This window comes from Oryx dammah, unplaced genomic scaffold (assembly GCF_014754425.2).
Source record: "Oryx dammah isolate SB20612 unplaced genomic scaffold, SCBI_Odam_1.1 HiC_scaffold_8, whole genome shotgun sequence".
NCBI lineage: Eukaryota > Metazoa > Chordata > Mammalia > Artiodactyla > Bovidae > Oryx > Oryx dammah.
In genome coordinates this window covers 18,202,492-18,209,498 of record NW_024070192.1, presented here as the reverse complement: position 1 = coordinate 18,209,498, position 7,007 = coordinate 18,202,492, and the positions used below count along the sequence as shown (strand labels likewise).

The 7,007-nt window shown below is 41.7% G+C and overlaps 1 long non-coding RNA gene across 1 annotated transcript; it reads left to right on the top strand.

Moving 5' to 3' along the window:
• Positions 1-1,894: 1,894 nt before the first annotated feature.
• On the top strand, positions 1,895-4,431 carry LOC120867023. Its single transcript, XR_005721794.1, has 2 exons — positions 1,895-2,250; positions 3,882-4,431. It is a non-coding gene; the product is annotated as an uncharacterized LOC120867023 (long non-coding RNA).
• The last annotated feature ends 2,576 nt before the right edge of the window (positions 4,432-7,007 follow it).

Here is a 7,007-nt window from a genome sequence, read left to right as displayed (position 1 = left end):
GGAATTCTCCTGGCAAGAATACTGCAGTGGGTAGCTGTTCCTTTCTCCAGGGGATCTTCCCAATCCAGGGCTCGAACCCACGTCTCCTGCATTGCAGGCAGATTCTTTACTGTCTGAGCCACCAGGGAAGCCTGAGAACACTGAAGTGGATTGCCATGCCCTCCTCCAGGGGATCTTCCTGACCCAGGGATCAAACCTGTTTCTCTCACATCTCCTGCCCATCTGGGAAGCCCCTATAGCACAAAACTAGGATCAAATAGAAAAACCTGTAATCACTTTTGAAAATCCGGATGCATATCAGAATTACCTTGAAATTTTTTGAAAAATACGTATGCTCAGTTGTTGTTTTTTTTCTCCAGAGTTCTAGATATGTTTCTAATGAGCAGCCATGTTTAAAAACAACTGGACTGGATGATGATCATTTACTTTTATCTAGTTTGTTCCACTTCTATTTCATATTCAGTGTTCCCATTTCATTTAGTTTGTTTTCCATTTTATCTCTTCTTTTTTAAAAAAATTCTTTCTCAAGCCTTTATCAAGCATAGTAGAAAAGTTTTGTGTACATATATATAAATAGTATGCATATTATATATCTTAGAAAAGTTATGAATTTTTGCCTAACTAAAAAGTTATGATATTTTGACTCAACTTGTTTGACTTAGCATGAGTAGAATGCTAGATTTTTAATTTTAAAAATAGATATGCCACAAGCAACAAAGGTTTACTGTGTAGCACAGGGAACTATAATCAATATCTTATAATAACCTATAATGGAAAATAATCTGAAAATTATATATGTGTATATGTATAACTGAATCACCTTGCTGTAAACTGAAACCTTGTAACTGAAACCTTGTAAGTCAACTATACTTAATAATATATACATACTATAAAATTTTAAAATTGAAAAAAAATTCCTCATTGGGTAAATGAAAAGGCAAGGCTCAGAAAGGTCAAATCATTTGTTCTTGGTCACACAGCTAATCAGATTCAAACACAGTCTGTTCATCCCTGCTCACTCAGAGGAAAGATAGTAACTTAAGTGTGAGACTTGGGATAGAATTAAGGCAATGGGAGAAAAAGAGCCTATGGTATTTGCAATACCCAAAGGATAAAAAGACAACTCTGAGGGCTTCCCTGGTGGCTCAGTGGTAAAGAATCCACCTGCCAATGCAGGATCCCTGATCCAGGGATCAATCCCTGATCCAGGAAGATCCCACATGTTGCAGAGCAACTAAGCTGGTGCTCTACAACTATTGAGCCTGTGCGCTAGAGTCTTGGAGTCACAACTACTTAGGCTCATGAACCCTAGAGCCTGTGCTCCATAACAAGAGAAGCCATCGCAATGAGAAGCCCGCACATCACAACTAGAGAGTGGCCCCCTGCTCTCCACAACCAGAGAAAAGCCTGTGCAGCAACACAGACCCAGCACAGCCAAATATATATATATATATGTGTGTGTGTGTGTGTGTGTGTATATATATGTATAAATAAAGAAACACTGCTGGCCATTGGATTCCCCCATGGTAGGTGGTCAATGCTAGACCAGCTTCCTGGAGTGTGTTAGCATATTCATTCCTTTATTCATCAGATATTTATCCTGTACCTAGTCCAAAGTAGCCCTGCTCTAGCTGCTGGAGATACAGAGCTGAGCACAGCAAGAAAGGTCCTTCAGTGACCTTATATTCTGGTCATGGGGAGAAGCTGGGGAGAGACAGACAATACTCAAGTAAACAAATGAGATCATTTCAGATATAGCCAGGTGCTGGGAAGAAAATTATACCCAGTGATGTGATAGAGAATTGGATGAGCCTACTTTAAATTCAGTGACAATCAGGTGACACCTTTGATGAGGTGACATTTGAGCTGAGAGCTGGCTATTATAAACTGGGGCAGACAGTTCCAGACAGAGACAGGGCCAGTCGCACAAGGATCTGTACTCAGAAGGGCTCTTTGCTTGGTTTAATACTCTGCTAACACATCTTGAAATTCTTAACAATTTTTAAACAAGGGTCCCACATTTTCATTTTTCACTGGGCCCTGCATGCCATCTAGCCAGGCCTGGTTAGAGGTACTCCAAGAAGTGGGGAAAGAGGTTTTAGAGGTGAAGTGGAAATGCTGCAGGAAGGGGGACCCAGGGCTCAAGAACGGACTCTTGTTTTACACTCAGAAATGAATTGTCCAAGGAGACACACATGCTGATAAAGCAAAAGACTATTGGGAAGAGGCTCCCAGGCAGAGAGCAGAAAGGTAAGGGAACCCAGGTGAACTGCTCCGCCACATGGCTCACAGTCTCAGGTTTTATGGTAATGGGGTTAGTTTCTGGGTTGTCTGTGGCCAGTCATCTCGCTTGGTCCACATTGGTCTGACTCAGGGTCCTTTCTGGTGGTGTGCATATCTCTCAGCCAAGGTGGATTCCAGCACAAAGGAGTCTGGGAGGTTGGTAGGACAATGTTATGAACTCCCTCCTTTGGGCCCCTCCCGAGTCCTCCTGGTTAGTTTTGGGTGGCAGCACCATGTTACTTATGTGAAGTGAAAGAGTCGCTGAGTCGTGTCCAACTCTTTGTGACCCCATGGACTGTAGCCTGCCAGGCTCCCCTGTCCAAGGGATTTTGCAGGCAAGAATATTGGAGTGGGTTGCCATTCTCTTCTCCAGAGGATCTTCCCAACCCAGGGATCGAACCCACATCTGCACTGCAGGCAGATTCTTTACTGCCTGAGCCACCAGGGAAGGAGAAACCTCCTATTGTGAGACAACTCATGCAAGTGGTTATCATTAAGCCTGGCCACGGCACTGGTTTCAGTCAAGGGTCCTCTAACAGAAAGGGAGGCAGGGACTGACTTACCTAGGAGGACCTCGAAGTCATGGCAAAAAGCTGGAGCTCCACACGGGGCGGGGTCTTTGGCAGATCTGGAGGAAAAAAGCAATGTGACCCTATTAACATTTTCAAGAGCTCCGTCATTGACTATAAGGAGTATGGATTGTAAGGGGGCAAGAAAAAGTGGGAAGAGCAGAAACGCATGTACTGCAGTAAATTCCATGAGAGATGATAGATGGTGACGACCTGGACTAAGGTGGCAGTTGCAGTCCATGGGGTTGTAAAGAGTCAGACACGACTGAGCGACTGACAGAACAATAGATAAGGAGAGAAGGTAACTTAAGGTACATTTTGAAGAAGGATTTGGTAAGATAATGGATTGCTGCTAAGTCACTTCAGTCGTGTCCGACTCTGTGCTCCCCCGTCCCTGGGATTCTCCAGGCAAGAACACTGGAGTGGGTTGCCATTGCCTTCTCCAATGCATGAAACTGAAAAGTGAAAGTAAAGACGCTCAGTCGTGTCCGACTCTTAGCGACCCCATGGACTGCAGCCTACCAGGCTCCTCCATCCATGGGATTTTCTAGGCAAGAGTACTGGAGTAGGGTGCCATTGCCTTCTCCGAAGATAATGGATTAGATGTTGCTAATAAGAAAAGGAGAGAATCAAGAACAGCTTCCGGGTTCCTGTATGAATAACCAATGGAATGTGGACTCATTTGTTGAGATTGGGAAGGTTGGGTGGGTGGCAGACAAATTTAGAGGGTATCAAGAGTTGCATTTTGGATGTGATAAGCCTGAGATGTCTCTGAGAATTAAAATGGAGATGAAAAGAAATTGCCCATGTGGATCTTGAGTTTAGAGGAGATTCTCAAAATGGGGTCAGAATAACGCAAGAGAGTTGTTTAAAATGCAGATTACGGTGTCCCCTGTCTCCAGTTCTGCCAAATCTGAACACCACCTCCACCCTCTAAAACATGATTCCGATAACTATGAAAATCTGAAGCCTGCTACTCTAAGAGATTCTGTGAGGTCAGAGGCCACAGCATCTACTTCCTTTCTGCAGATTCTTCAGGCTGAGCAATGAACCAGGCACTCAGGGAGACTTACTGAATATTTAACCTTCGTCTGACCTGTGTGACCTGTGTGCTGGGAAAGATTGAAGGCAGGAGGAGAAAGGGATGGCAGAGGATGAGATGATTGGATGGCATCACCAACTCAATGGACATGAGTTTGAGTAAACTCCGGGAGTTGGTGATGGACAAGGAGGCCTGGCATGCTGCAGTCCATGGGGTCACAAAGAGTCTGAACTGAGCGACTGAGCAACTGAACTGAACTGTGATAATAATGGCCCATGGCCCCCAAACTTTGTGAGAGACAAACGTGATTTAGATATAATTCTTAGTGTCTCCAGGCCAGGTGTAGGGATAGGAATGAGTTTGTAAGGGGTTCGGTGTGGGTTCAAAGGAAAAGTCAACTCTTCATTGTTGTTACTTTGTTTTGTTTTTTGGGTTTGGGGTTTTTTGGTGCTGAAATCTGGGAATGTCCCCTCCTTTTGATAAGAGAAGACATAATAGAACATGATGAATGTCTGAAATAGATATTTTCCAATTTTATTCTTGTCAAATGTGTTTATTTTTTCCACATACCATCATAAATAATTTAATCTACACATACAAGTGTAATCTTCCCCCAAATTCTTAAAGCAGTCTTCTTCTTAAAAAAAGATAACGTGGTTTTCCCTCTCCTACTTCCTCAACCAGCTAATCCATATCTACAACCCCAGTTTGTATTCATTGGGTTTTTTTTTTTGGCCACACTGCCCTGTTTGTGGGATCTTAGTTCCCTAGTCAGAGACTGAACCCTGGTCCATGGCAGTGAAAGCGCTGAATCCTAACCATAGGACCTCCAGGAAATTCCATGTATTCATTCATTAAAAAAAACACTCATATAATTGTATACTCACACACATATATGTGAAATATTTTTGTTGTTAGTCTTAAAAATACATGTTCACCTTATTCACACTTTCCTGCATCTTGCTTTTCTTATTCAAACATTCCTCATGGGGATTGCTCCAAGACAACTGGTACAGCTCTCATTCTTTTAAAAAACCGCATAATATTCCATTGTGTCCCATCCTGTATTCAACCACTCACTGACGGGTGTTCACCGTTTCCAGTGTCTTTGTTATTAATGCTACACTGAGCATCTTTGTACACCTTTGTACACTTGTCCCTGTGTAGTGGTGGTTTCATTTCCATCAGATAAATTCACAAGAGTGGGATTGCTCAGTTAAAGAGAAGGGTTTTAAATTTTAATAGATATTGTCAGGTTACTTTTCAGAGAGGTGGCACCACCTCCTTCCCTCAACAATACCCAACAACATCCTAGAATACACCTTTCTTCATATTCCTTCCAGACAGTGGTGACTTGGCATCCTTCAATTTTGGTCAATCTGGTGGGTATAAAGTGACATGTTATTTTGCTATTTGATTTTCCATTTCTCTATCTACTTATGAATTTCAAGTAATTCTTCCATGAATTTCAATGGCTCAGTGGGTAAAGAATCTGCCTGCAATGGAGGAGATGCAGGTTTGATCTCTGGTTGGAAATATCCCCTGGAGAAGGAAATAGCAACCCACTCCAGTATTCCTGGCTGAAAAATCCCATGGACAGGGAGCCTGGCAGACTATAGTCCAAAGGGTCGCAAAGAACTGGACATGACTGAGCAGGAGCATGACCTTGCCATTTTTCTATGGGGTTGTCTTGAATTTGTAAGAATTTCTGCATGGTAGAGCTGTTAACCCATGATTTCCCAACTGCATTGCACATTTAGAAAAAAAAATCTATTGTTAATCTAAACAACTGTGTTTATGGTCTATTTTTCCATCCAAAAATGGAACTTTTTTCAGTTTTCGTGAAAGTCGCTCGGTCGTGTCTGACTCTTTGTGACTCTGTGGACTCCATGGACTATACAGTCCATGGAATTCTCCAGGCCAGAATACTGGAGTGGGTAGTTGTTCCCTTCTCCGGGGGATTATCCCAAAGGAGGAATCAAACTGGGGTCTCCTGCATTGCAGGTGGATTCTTTACCAGCTGAGCTACCAGGGAAGCCCTTTTTCAGCTTGACTGAGATATAATTGACATATAACATTGTGTAAGTTTAAGTTGTACATCATGACCATTTGATAGATGTGTACATTGCAAAATGATTTTTTTAACATATATAGTTCTGTTACAGCTTTGGGGTTTTTAGTCTTGGTTAAGATTTTCTCATCCTTACATTGTACATGTAGGCTTCTAGATTTTCATACAAGATTTTATGAAATTATTTTGAGATACAATTGACATATAACATTAAGGTGTACAAAGTATTGGTTTGATACCTTTACATATAGCAATATGATCACTACAGTAGTGTTAGCTAAAACCTCCATCATATTTATCACTTCATTTTTTGTGTGTTGAGAACAGTTAAGATTTAGTCTCTCAGCATTTCTGAAGTTTATAATACAGTATTATTGCATATAATCACTATGTTGTGAATTAGATCTCCAGAATTTCTCTATCTACTAGTTGTAAAATAAGTCACTTTTTTACATTTTAAAATTTTAATGCATCTAAAGTTCTTTTTTGTATTTAGTGTAAGATAAAGCTCTAGTTTTATTTTCTTTCATTTGGAAAGCCTGCTTTTGCAAAATCATTTTCTTTTTTTTTCCCTGGTTAACTTAACCACCCCCTGTGTTATATCTTAGAAACTGATGTTTGTGTGTTAGTCATTCAGTCCTGTCAGACTCTTTGCAACCCCATGGACTGTAGCCCACCAGGCTCCTCTGTCCTGGAATTCTCCAGGCAAGAATACTGGAGTGGGTTGCCAGTCCCTTCTCCAGGGGACCTCCCCAACCCAGGGATCAAACCTGGGTAGTGGGACTTATTTCTGGATTCTCTATTCTGTTCTGATCTGTTTATCTATTCCCATAGCAATGCTACATCGATTTAACTCTGGAGGCTTCATAGTCTGTAAGGCAAGACCTCTTTCATTCTGTTCATTTTCATAGTTTTCTCGGCACTCATTATCATCTGTAAAGTTTAAGATCATTGTAGTGCTGACCTCAATATGCCAGTAAATTTGGAAAACTCAGCAGTGGCCACAGGACTGGAAAAGGTCAGTTTTCATTCCAATCCCAAA